At 53.0% G+C, this 12,280-nt stretch overlaps 1 protein-coding gene across 16 annotated transcripts in view; it reads left to right on the top strand.

Annotated features, from left to right (window-relative positions):
• Positions 1-12,280, top strand: part of GTF2IRD1 (GTF2I repeat domain containing 1) — a 151,954-nt gene that overhangs the window by 42,210 nt on the left and 97,464 nt on the right. The gene's annotated exons all lie outside the window — the stretch shown is intronic.

Genomic DNA, 12,280 nt, shown 5'->3' with positions numbered 1-12,280 from the left:
CCTCAAGCAGTCCTTCTGCCTCAGCCTCTCAAAGTGCTGGATTACAGGCATGAGCCACCACATCTGGCCAAAGAATGTATTGCAGGAGGATGGACCAGAGAAGAGGGCCCTGGGGCCCCAGAATGGGGGTGTATCTGCCAGCTGGATTCCAGAGGTCTGAGTACCCAGGTGTCTGGGGTGGGAGAGTGGGTGCAGGCTCCAGGTGGGCGAGTCCCCTTTGGGAAGGGTGGGACAGGGCCCTCCAGAGCCCAGGCCCAGGCTCTCGGCTGAGGCTAGGACAGTCTCAGAGCATTTCCCGCTGGACAGCCCCAGAATCTGACTGCAGTCTGTGCCAAGAGCACTTTGGCGTTCTGCTCCACTGCCTGCCAGCCCCACCACGGACGCCGCACCCCATCGGGCTCACTCGTGCCTTAGTGCCTTTGCCCGAGCTGTCCCCTCTGTCTGGGCTGCCCCATCCCTCGCCACTCACCTTCTTCATGTCTCGTGATTCTTCCAAACCTGCATCAACGGCCCTTCTCTTCGGAGGCTTTTCCAGGACTTGTTATGTGTAGCAGGCCTGGGCACACAAGGATGAAAGCAATCAGCCCTGTTCTCCAGGAGCCGGTGCATGGGGACTCTGACGCCTCCACATCCTGGAGGAGGAGGGAAGGAGGGGCTGAGGGAGCCCATCCGAGGGGCACAACGGGACGAGCCCACAACAGCTAAGAGGGAGCCAGCAGCGGGGAAGGGCATTAAAAAGAGCACAGCAGGTGCAAAGGCCTGAGCGAGAGTGCAAGGCCCACCCGGGGGCCTGCAGGCTGGTGTGTGGGGCTCTGGAGGGAAGACGGGTTCAGCTCGCTCTGTGGTGTGACTCCTGATGGGACAGTGAGCCTTTCGAGGGTGAGGTCATGCCCTGCGCATCTCTGTGTCCCAGCACGACTGCAGCTGGGGCCAGCCACCTTCTCTGTGAAGGTTTTCACTGCATTCAGACTGTGCTGGGACTGGCCCCAGGAGGACTTGGACTAGTGTGTGTGTGTGAGTGTGCATATGTGTGTATGCATGTGAGTGCATGTGTGCATATGTGTGTGAGTGCATGTGTGTGAGTGCATTGTGTGCACAAGTATGTGTGCATATGTGTGTATGCATGTGAGTGGCTATGTGTGCGTATGTGTGTGTGGGTGTCTGCATATGTGTGTATGCATGTGAGTGGGTATGCGTGTGTGTACGTGGGTGTGCATGTATGTGTGGGGGTGGGTGTGTGCATGTGGGTATGCATGTATGTGCGTGCGTGTGTGGGTGTGCGTGTGTGTATGTGCATGTATGTGGGTATGTGCGTGTGCATATATGTGGGTGGGTGTGCCTGTGGGTGTCAATGTGTGTGCATATGTGTGTATGCATTTGAGTGTGGGTGTGCGTGTGTGTTCATGTGGGTGTGCGTGTGGGTGTGCATGTATGTGGGGGTGTGTGCGTGTGGGGGTGTGTGCACATGTGGGTGTGTGGGTGTGTGTGCACGTGTGGGTGTGCATGCATGTGTGTGCGTGCGTGTGGATGTGCATGTATGTGTGCTTGTGGGTGTGCGTGTGAGTGTGCATGCATGTGTGTGCGTGCGTGTGGATGTGCATGTATGTGTGCTTGTGGGTGTGCGTGTGAGTGTGCATGCATGTGTGTGTTGAGTTGCTAGTGCTCACACTTACCTCTGGGGCAGAGATGTGCTTGTTAGGTGCCCCCTCCCTCTCTCCACTCTATTCCAGCAAAGGTCACTGAGTGTCCTCTCTAGTCGACAGTGGACAATGAGAACAACCAAACACTTCCTCTCTTCCCCCCTCCCCCCATTTTGAAACATTATATTAAGGCCAGGCATGGTGGCTTATGCCTATAATCCCAGCACGTTGGGAGGCTGAGGTGGGAGGATTGTTTGAGGCCAGGCGTTCAAGGCCAGCCTGGGCAACATAGCAAGACCCCATCTCTACAAAAAAATTTAAAATTAGCCAGCCATGGCGGTGCACACCTGTAGTCCCAGCTGTGTGGAAGGCTGAAGTGGGAAGATGGCTTGAACCCAGGAATTTGAGGCTGCAGTGAGCTATGATCACACCACTGCAATCCAGCCTGGGCAACAGAGTGAGACCCTTTCTAAATAAAATAAAATATAAAAACAGAACTACTATACAATTCAACAGTTCCACCTCTGGGTATATACCCCAAATCATTGAAAACAGGTTTGCCAAGTGATTTGCATAGTCATGTTAATAGCAGCATTATTTGCAAGAGCGGAAACGTGGAGTGCAGTTGCACAGTCACAGCTCACTGCAGCCCCGACCTCCGCAGGCTCAAGCCATCCTCCCGCCTCAACTTCCCAAGTAGCTGGGACTACAGGTGTGCACCACCACACCCAGCTAATTTTTGTATTTTCTGTAGAGATGGGATCTTGCCAGGCTGGTCTCAACAAACTCCTGAGCTCAAGCAATCCTCCTGCCTCAGCCTCCCAAAGTGCTGGGATTACGGGCCTGAGCCACTCGACCTGGCTGCTAGTCCTATTTTTAATTTTTTGAGGAACCGCCGTGCTGTTTTCCACAGTGCCTGTACCATTTTGCATCCCTACCAGCAGCGCACAGGGTTCCAATTTCCCCACGTTCTCACCAGCTCTTGTTTTTTTCCTGTGTGTGGTTTTGTTTATTTTGTTTGTTTGTTTTTTTGTTTTTGTTTCAGACAGAGTTTCACTCTTGTTGCCCAGCCTGGAGTGCAATGGCATGATCTTAGCTCACTGCATCCTCTGCCTCCTGGGTTCAAGCAATTCTCCTGCTTCAGCCTCCCAAGTAGCTGGGATTACAGGCATGTGCCACCGTGCCCGGCTAATTTTTGTAATTTTAGTAGAGGCGGGGTTTCACCATGTTGGTCAGGCTGGTCTCGAACTCCTGACCTTAGATGATCCACCTGCCTTGGCCTCCCAAAGTGCTGGGATTACAGGCGTGAGCCACCGCACCCCGCCTTCTTGTGTTTTTTATAGTAGGTATCCTGGTGGGTGTGAGGTGGAGTTTAGATTTGCATTTTGCTAATCTTTAGTGATGTTGGACATCTTTTCATCTGTTTTCTGGCCATTTGTATATCTTCTTAGGGGAAAGGTCTACTCAAGTCATTTGCCTATTTTTTAATTGGATTATTATTATTAATGGAGACGATGTCTCGCTCTGTTGCCCAGGCTGGTCTCGAGCTCCTGGCCTCAAGTGATCCTCTCACCTTGGCCTCCCAAAGTGCTGGGATTACAGGCGTGAACCACTGTGCCCAGTCTTAGCTGTTGAGTTTTAGGAGGTGTCTGCGTATGCCGGATATTAATCCCTTACCGATATACTATTTACAAATATTTTCGCCCATTCTGTGGTTTGCCTTTTTATTCCGTTGATTCTGTCCAAAACTTCTCTTTACTCATAGAGCAAAGGTTGTATGTCTCTAAGCCAAGCTTCTTCCCTTTGCTTCTGTCCGTGGAAACAACGGTATATTATCCTTCCTCTCCTGTACCCAGAGAACTCCTATTCACTCTTCAAAACCCACCTCAACAGTCATCAACTCAGGGAAGCCTTGTTTGTCAGGCCCCTCCTCCCCCAAAACTAAGTAAATAAAACGTTTAAATAAAACATAGGTAACCCCTTTCCCCAGTGTCAAGCTCTGTGCCTGGGCGAGCTTCTCTGCGTGTCCTTCTTTCATGGTCCTGTAATTCATTTTTTTTTTTTAAATAAGATGGAATCTCACTCTTTCACCCAGGCTGGAGTGCAGTGGCAAGATCTCAGCTCATTGCAACCTCCAGCTCCCAGGTTCTAGCAATTCTCCTGCCTCAGCCTCCCTAGTAGCTGGGACTAGAGGCGTGTACCACCACCCCCAGCTAATTTTTTGTATTTTTAGTAGAGATGGGGTTTCACCATGTTGGCCAGGCTGGTCTCAAACTCCTGACCTCAAGTGATCCTCCCACCTCTGCCTCCCAAAGTGCTGGGATTACAGGCATGAGCCATCGCACCCAGCCTGGTCCTGTAATTCTCTCTGGACACACTGGCCCTGTGAGCTGGAGGAGGGCAGGCGGAGCCTGGCACAGAGCAGCCTCTTGGTAGGTGTTGAGTGAATGAGTGGGGGTGGTGAGGGGAAGCCAGGGAAGGCACCCAGGCTGTGTTCCTCCCACCCCCAGCCTTGCCACGACCTCCCAGGCCTCCAGCTCCTGCTGAGCTCTTTCAGGGTGGCCCCTCCCCACTTACAGCTCACTGCCTTGGACTAGGTCCCAGCCGATGGCCCGGCGGAGGTGTCCTCACTGTTCTTACCCAGTATGACCTAGGCGGGAGCCGATAAGCACAGAGAATGAGTATCGCCCTGAGGGTTCAAAAGTGTGCAAGGAAGGAAGGGAGGAAGGTAAGGAAGGAAGGAAGGGAGGAAGGTAAGGAAGGAAGGGAGGAAGGTAAGGAAGGAAGGAAGGGAGGAAGGTAAGGAAGGAAGGAAGGAAGGAAGAAGAGAACGGGTGGGGAGGGAGAGAGAGAAGGAAGAAAGGAAAGAAAGAAGGAAGGGAGCAATGAATGAATGCACACATCAAGGAATGAATGAATGCATATACACAAAGGAATGAATGCAAACACCAAGGAATGAATGAATGAGTGCATACACTAAGGAATAAATGAATGAATGCACACAAAGGAATTAATGAATGTACACAAAGGAATGCATGCACACACCAAGGAATGAATGAATGCACACACCAAGAAATGAATGAATGAATGCATGCACACAAAGGAATTAATGCACACACCAAGGGATGAATGAATGCATACACCAAGGAATGAATGAGAGTGTTCACACCAAGGAATGAGTGAATGAATGAATGCACACAAAAGAATGAATGAATGTATACACCAAGGAATTAGTGAATGAGTGAATGCACACAAAGGAATGAATGAGTGAATCTACACACCAAGGAATTGGTGAATGAATGCACACACAGAGGAATGAGTGAATGAATGAACGTGCCACTTGTGGAGAGTGAAAAAAGCCTGAGAGACCCCCAGCTGAGGGAGCCCCCAGGTGTGCCCCTGCTGTTGAGAGGCCTGGACACGCTGGTGCATGGGGGAAGGGCTTGGGCTTGGGCTGAACTGGCTCACAGGCGACCCATCAAGTGTCACAAATGACCTTGAGCAGCACGCTTCCCCTCCCAAGCCTTAGCCTCCCCAGATGTAACATGGATTAGAAGAACCACCTCATGGTGCTTTTCTGAAAATTTGGTGGGCCTAACGTGGTGGCTCACACCTGTAACCCCAGCATTTTGGGAGGCCAAGGTGGGTGGATCGCTTGGGCTCAGGAGTTTGAGACCAGCCTGGGAAACATAGTGAGACCCTATCTGTTTTGTTAAAAAAGAAAAAAAATTCGGTGGGGTGATGGGTGTGCCGGTTGGAGAGCTGTGATGTTTGTTTTTTGGTTCAACCCCAAGCCAGTGCAGACAAGTGACCCTCCCCAGCCAGCGGGCCAGGCCTCTCAGTGTCACCCTGGCTGAGGTTGTTCGTGTATGTGTGTGTGTGTCCCTTTCTTTACTGTCCTCATTCTTTGCATCACGTGTGTGGTCTTTTCTGTCTCATACACACACACACATCGCATTTGCATGCTCTGACACACAGACACACATTGATGCTTCCTTTTTAAAATTTTTTATTTTTGGAGGCAGGGTCTTGCTCTGTCGCCCAGGCTGGAGTGCAACAGCACGATCACAGTTCTCTGTAGCCTCGAACTCCTGGGCTCAAGTGATCCTCCTGCCTCAGCCTCCTGAGTAGCTGGGACCACAGGTGTGGACCACCACACCTGGCTAATTTTTTTTATTTTTGTAGAAGTGGGGTCTTGCTATGTTGCCCAGGCTGGTACACTCCTGCTTCTTTATGTATGTATGTATTTAGTCTCTTTTTAGAAAATTATTTCATTGAATCGTCCTTTAAGCACTGACTTTTCTGAAGCTCTGGGGACACTTGGGGAGAAGAGGAGGGGAGGGTTCTAGATGCCCTGTAGGGCGACATTGGCCCTGGGTGCAGGACAAGCCCAGGCAGGAAAAACGAACCCTGCTGAGGGGTCTCCTCTTTGCCTCTTCCCTGGGTCCCAGCTGGGTGGTCTCCCCTGTTCACTGCCGGGCAGGGTTGGGCGGTGCAGAGTCAAGCCCCTGCTGTGTCATCATTCCAGGGGGGAAGGGGCTTGAAGGCTGCGTCGTGGGGTGATGGGAACCCGGATTTAGTTGGTATGACCTGAGCTCAGGTTTCGGCTTTGCCACATCCTTGTGGTGGGGTCTTCGGGTGGGAATTCCTCCTCCGTAAAATGAGAGCTTGTGAGAATTAAACTGGTCCCAGCATTTAGGAAACAGCCCTGTGACTCCTTCCGTCTGTTCCCTCCAGAGGGGGCGGTCCTTGAGCTCTACTGAGCCCATGCCAGCGAGAGTCATGGCCGAGCCCCTGGGCCAGATGCCAAGTTCCATGCCACCTTGGCACTTACTTTTTTGGCTCTGGGCCTCTTTGGCTGTCCCCTCTGTGAAGGGCATCTAAGGTGGTGGGTGGGGGAGGGGAGTTTGTTTGTTTGTTTGTTTGTTTTGGTTTTTTCTTCTTTTGAAAAGGAATCTCACTCTGTCACCCATGCTGGAGTGCAGTGGCGTGATCTCTGCTCACAGCAACCTCCACTTCCTGGGTTCAAGCAATTCTCCTGTCTCAGCCACCTGAGTAGCTGGGACTACAGGCACCTACCACAGTGCCTGGCTAATTTTTAAATTTTTAGTAGAGGTGGGGTTTCACCATATTAGCCAAGCTGGTCTTGAACTCTTGACCTCAAGTGATCCACCCACCTCAGCCTCCCAAAATGCTGGGATTACAGGTGTGAGCTACCGCGCCTGGCCTTTGTTGTTGTTTTGAGACAGGGTCTTGCTCTGTCTCCCAGGCTGCAGTACAGTGGCACAATCATAGCTCACTGCAGCCTCAAACTCCTGGCTCAAGTAATCCTCCCGTCTCAGCCTCCCGAGTAGCTGGCGCCACAGGCATACACCCGGCTAATTTCTGTATTTTTTGTAGAGACAGGATTTTGCCATGTTTCCCAGGCTGGTCTCGAACTTCTGGCCTCAAGCCATCCTCCCCCCTTGGCCTCCCAGAGTGCTGGAATTATAGGCGTGAGCCACCATGCTCGGCCAGGAAGGGAGTTTATTTAAATGGGCCGAGCCAGGAGCTTTGTCTTAGCCTTGTTCTTTTGTCTACATGCCCTTTTCCCACCTCCCACTAGGTTGCACTTCACTGGGGTAAATCGGTCAGAACCAGCCAGTGGGAACAACTTGTAACACCTATTTCCAGACGTCCAGGCTTTGGGCTGCAGAATAGGCTCGCGCCTGTTAGCTCACTCTCTGCTAGCCTCCTAACTGGCCCTGAGCGCCGGGTGCAGGGTGTTTGGGATTGGAAATCACAGCTGGGTTTCTGTTAGTTCACTGTCACCCTGGCCCCAGAGCTAGCTAGAAAGTGGGCTCTCTGGGCCAGACTCCCATGGGAGTCCCCCAGCCTGGAGGCAGCCCTGCCTTGAGTCAGGGCAGCACTGATTCAGACGTGGCCACAAGCGCTTGGCTAATTTTTGGCTCAGGGTCCGGGCAGGCCTCCAGCTCTCGGCGGCCGGCAAATCTGCTGCTGTCTGGGCAAGGAGTCCCTGGCAAGACACAGGGCAGGCGGCAGGCAGGCAGGGAAGCTGAGCTTCTTGGAGTCTGGAATAGGGAACATCCCTGGAGATGACCCATGCCCTGCACCTGGCTGGGTATAAGAGTCCCCTGTGAACTTAAAAATACAGTGTCCAGGGCCAGGCGCGGTGGCTGACGCCTGTAATCCCAGCACTCTGGGAGGCCGAGGCGGGTGGATCACCTGAGGTCAGGCGTTCGAGATCAGCCTGACCAACATGGTGAAACCCTGTCTCTACTAATAATACAAAAATTAGCCAGGTGTGGTGGTGCACGCCTGTAATCCCAGCTACTTGGGAGGCTGAGTCAGGAGAATCGCTTGAACCTGGGAGGTGGAGGTTGCAATGAACTAAGATCATGCCACTACACTCTGGTCTGGGCAATAGAGTGAGACTCCATCTCAAAAAAAAAAAAAAAAAAAATACAGTGTCCAGGGCCCCGCTGCCCAGGGAGCAGTCACCTCTGATGAGGTGGGACCCAGAAGCCTGGGCACTGAACAGCAGGTGTTGGCAGCAGCTGAGCTACCAGCCGTCCTTGCTTCACAGGTGGGTGGAGCAAAATCAGGAGCTGGGTGATGGGACAGATGTGACAGCAGCTCTTCCACAATTCTCGGACTGTAACCTGGGATCTTCCCAGCGGACTTCCCTCCACCCATCCCAGCCCTGCGTTTTGGGGATTTCCAGTCTCTCACATTATTATTATTACTTTAATAATTTCAACTTTTAGGCCGGGCTGTAATACCAGCACTTTGGGAGGCCGAGGTGGGTGGATCACTTGAGGTCAGGAGTTCGAGACCAGCCTGGCCAACATGAGGAAACCCCGTCTCTACTAAAAATACAAACATTAGCCGAGCGTGGTGGTGGGCGCCTGTAATCCCAGCTACTCAGGAGGCTGAGGCAGGAGAATCGCTTGGACATGGGAGGCAGAGGCCGCAGTGAGCCGAGATCACACCACGGTACTCCAATCTGGGTGACAGTGAGACTCTGTCTCAAAAATAAGAATAATTTTAACTTTTATTTTAGATTCTGGGGGTACATGTGCAGGTTTGTTACAAAGGTATATTGTATGATGCTGAGATTTGGGATACAAATGATCTCGTCACCCGGGTAGTGAGCATAGCACTCAATAAGTAGTTTTTCAGCCCCTCGTTTTCCCCTCTCTCCCTGCTTTTGGAGGCCTCAGCGTCTGTCATTCGCATCTTTATGTCCATGAGTACCCAACGTTTAGCTCCCCTTATAAGTGAGAACATTCAATATTTGGTTTTCTGTTTCTATGTTAATTTGCATAGGATAATGATGTCCAGCTATTTCCATGTTGCCGCAAAGGACATGATTTTGTTCTTTTTTATGGCTGCGTAATATTCCATGGTGTGCATGTACCACATTTTCTTTATCCATTCTACCGCTGATGGACACCGGGGTTGATTCCATGTCTTTGCTATTGTGAATACTGCTGCAGTGAACAGATGTGTCTCTCACCTTATTAAGGGAAGTTGACTTTTTGAACCCAAAGGATGGACATTTGGGACATTTCTCTTCCTTGCGAGTGTCTGCGTTTTGGGCTGCTGAGAGAGGCATCTGGGCTCCTGTTCCCATTGCTCCCTGCGTTGCAGTGTGACCAACCATCCTAGGTGGCCTGGGACTGAGGGGTTTCCCAGGAGACGGAACTTTCTGTGCTAAACCCAGGAATGTCGAGTTGGGCCCAGTTGGCTGTGTGTCAGCTCTGCGTGTGAGCAGCTGGTCTGTTCCCTGCATCCCTGTGAATGTGAGAAGCGTGGTCTTCCTACCGCATGGTGACAGCAAGGACACCAGCAAGGTTGGAGACAGACAGCCTTCTTCCCCGCTGTGCACTGGCTGAGGCCTGGGGCAAGTGCTTTTCTTGTCTCTGAAATAGAGTGATGCTGGAGGAAGGACAGTAGCTCATGTGGGCCAATGCTGCCATCAGAATTTTTCCTTTTTTTTTTTTTTTTTAAATGGAGTGTTGCTCTGTTGCCCAGGCTGGAATGCAGTGGCACCATCTCAGCTCACTGCAACCTCTGCCTCCTGGGTTCCAGCGATTCTCCTGCCTCAGCCTCCCGAGTAGCTGGGATTACAGGTGCCCGCCACCACGCCAGGCTAATTTTTGTATTTTTAGTAGAGACGGGGTTTTACCATGTTGTCCAGGCCAGTCTCAAACTCCTGACCTCGAGTGATTTGCCTGCTTCACCCTCTCAAAGCACTGGGATTACAGACGTGAGCCACTGCGCCCAGCCCTGCTATCAGAATTTTTATTTTTTATTTAAAAGACAGGGTCTTGCTGTGTCAGCCAGGCTGGAGTGCAGTGTTGCCATCATAGCTCACTACAGCCTCGAGCTCCTTGTCTCAAGCAGTCCTCCCGCCTCCGCCTCCCAAAGTGCCGGGACTATAAGCGTGAACCACCGCACCCGGCCTCTGCCTTCATTTTCTGTTTAGAACCATTCCCACTTTACAAATGAAAAATCTCGGGGTTTCAGGACTCACCTGAGGTGGTCCTAGCAGACGTGGGCCTGGGTCTCATCTTCCCCCGCTTCCCCCACTGCATTCTTGCTCCAGGCACGTGGAACCTGCCTCTCCGTCCATGTGAGGCCCTTTGCAGGGAGTGGCTGTCTCTCTCCGTGCTCCCCAAGTGCACCCATCTGGGCTGTGGCTCAGGACAGAGGGTCCTACAAGCCCGGATGACTTAGACAAGGAGCTGGGGATGGCCTACAGCCCAGCCCCCTTTCCCTCTCTCTGTCTGTCCCTCCTGGAGTCCCTGGTTCCTTCCTAAATGGATTAGAGCCTTTACCGGAAGGAGCCGGCCGCTGTCTGGGGCAGCCGGGGTCCAGGGCTAGATGGCTGTCTGGTGCCTCCTGCTTTGCCCTGATTCGATTTGGGCCTCAGCAGCTGGGAGGCTGGCAGACCTAAGGCCTTTCTGGGAATGGTTCAAGGGACGGGCTGGCAGGGGGTGGCTGGGGGGAGGGGGACACCTTCCAGCCCCCAGGCAGGCAGACCTCTCAGCTGGATCTTTTATAAAGTCCGGTCACATGCAAGACCCTCCAGCGGGCTTCCTGCCACGGAACATCCCCAGCCGTGGCCACTGGCCACCTCGTGGTTCATCAGCGGGTGTCATCCATGACCTGTGTCCCATCCATGGCCTGTCACCCCCTCCGCATCCCTTAATACAGCAGATTTCAAACTTCTATAAAATTGCAACCCAGAAGAAGAAATGTCTTTTATAAACATTTAGCAGCAAACTCAACATACATTTTGGCCAAACGCCCGCCGGCCAGTTGTTTAAATCAATATTTATCCACAGCCAAAAAGCAGAGGAGAGCCAGAACGGAGGCCAGAGCCGAGCTCTGATGCGTCTCTCGTTCCTTGGGACGTTTCCGTCCCTGAGGTTGGACACCTCTGGCCTTGTGAAGTATGATGCACTCTCACATCTCCTGTTCTGTGTCATTGGCCAGTGATCGTATATCATGACCTGCTGGAAGGCCTGTCTGTGGCTGGGACCACACGCCTTGGGCCTCATGCACACTGGGCACTGATCGGGGTACTGGGGTGCAACAGTGGCAGGCAGACCTGGTTTCTGCCCTCAAAGAGCTTACAGTCGGCAGGGGCCCCCGTGGCGGCAGAAGACACCCCAAGCCTGGTGCCCTTTGTGGCGCCAGCCCCCCAGTCCTCCTGCCTGGGCCTTCCCTACCCCATTGGGTGCAGAAACTCCTTGTCTGCAGGTAGGAGACAGAGGGCAGGTTTTCAGGCTCCCTTGGGACCTGCAGCCCTGCTCTCTGCCGTCAACACCCAGCAGGGGCCACACAGAGAGCACTGGGACTGAGCCCAGAGAGGGGAACCAAGAGGCCCCTGCCTCTGGTCTCTGCCTTCTCTGCTTGGATTGGTGCAGGGACAGCTGTCTTGAGGGCAGGCCCTGGCACTGGGGCAGCCTGTGGGTGCCCCCTGGGTCGAGAAGGAGAGGGGCAGGATAGAACCAGGAGCTGAGGGAGGCTGATCTTTGTATCTCATGGGTGCCCAGCTGGGCACTGTCATACCCAGGAAGCCTGTGCCATGCCATGGGGACCCACAGTTGGGGGCCCTGGACTTGAGGGGGAGGATGTAGCTCTGTCCCCCAGGAACCCCATTGCAACAGGACATAGTCCTGCCCTGGGGAGCCCCCGACCTGAGACAAAGCAGCCTCGGCCCTGCTGTATCTTTCTATAACCCCGATGCCAAGTCTTCTGGCTAGGAGGGAAACAGGCTGGAAGGCCTCGGCGGGGGTGGCATTGGCCTCGGGAGCACGTGGCTTGATGCAGAAATGTGACGGCAGAGCTCAGAGGCATGTGGAAGGGAGGGGAGGACATCACCGGCTCCTGACCCAGCTGGGCTTCAGGTTGGGGGTACAGGAGGTGGGCAAGCAGGTTGGACAATTAAAAGCTTCGATGAGGCTGGGTGAGGTGGCTCATGCCTGTACTTCCAACACTTTGGGAGGCTGAGGTGGGCAGATCACCTGAGGCCAGGAGTTCAAGACCAGCCTGGCCAACATGGTGAAACCCCATCTCTACTAAAAATACAAAAATAACCCAGATGTGTGGTGGCGCCTGTAATCCCA

The sequence above is a fragment of the Pongo abelii genome, chromosome 6 (genome assembly GCF_028885655.2).
Source record: "Pongo abelii isolate AG06213 chromosome 6, NHGRI_mPonAbe1-v2.0_pri, whole genome shotgun sequence".
Lineage (NCBI taxonomy): Eukaryota > Metazoa > Chordata > Mammalia > Primates > Hominidae > Pongo > Pongo abelii.
This window is presented reverse-complemented; position numbering and strand designations above follow the sequence as displayed.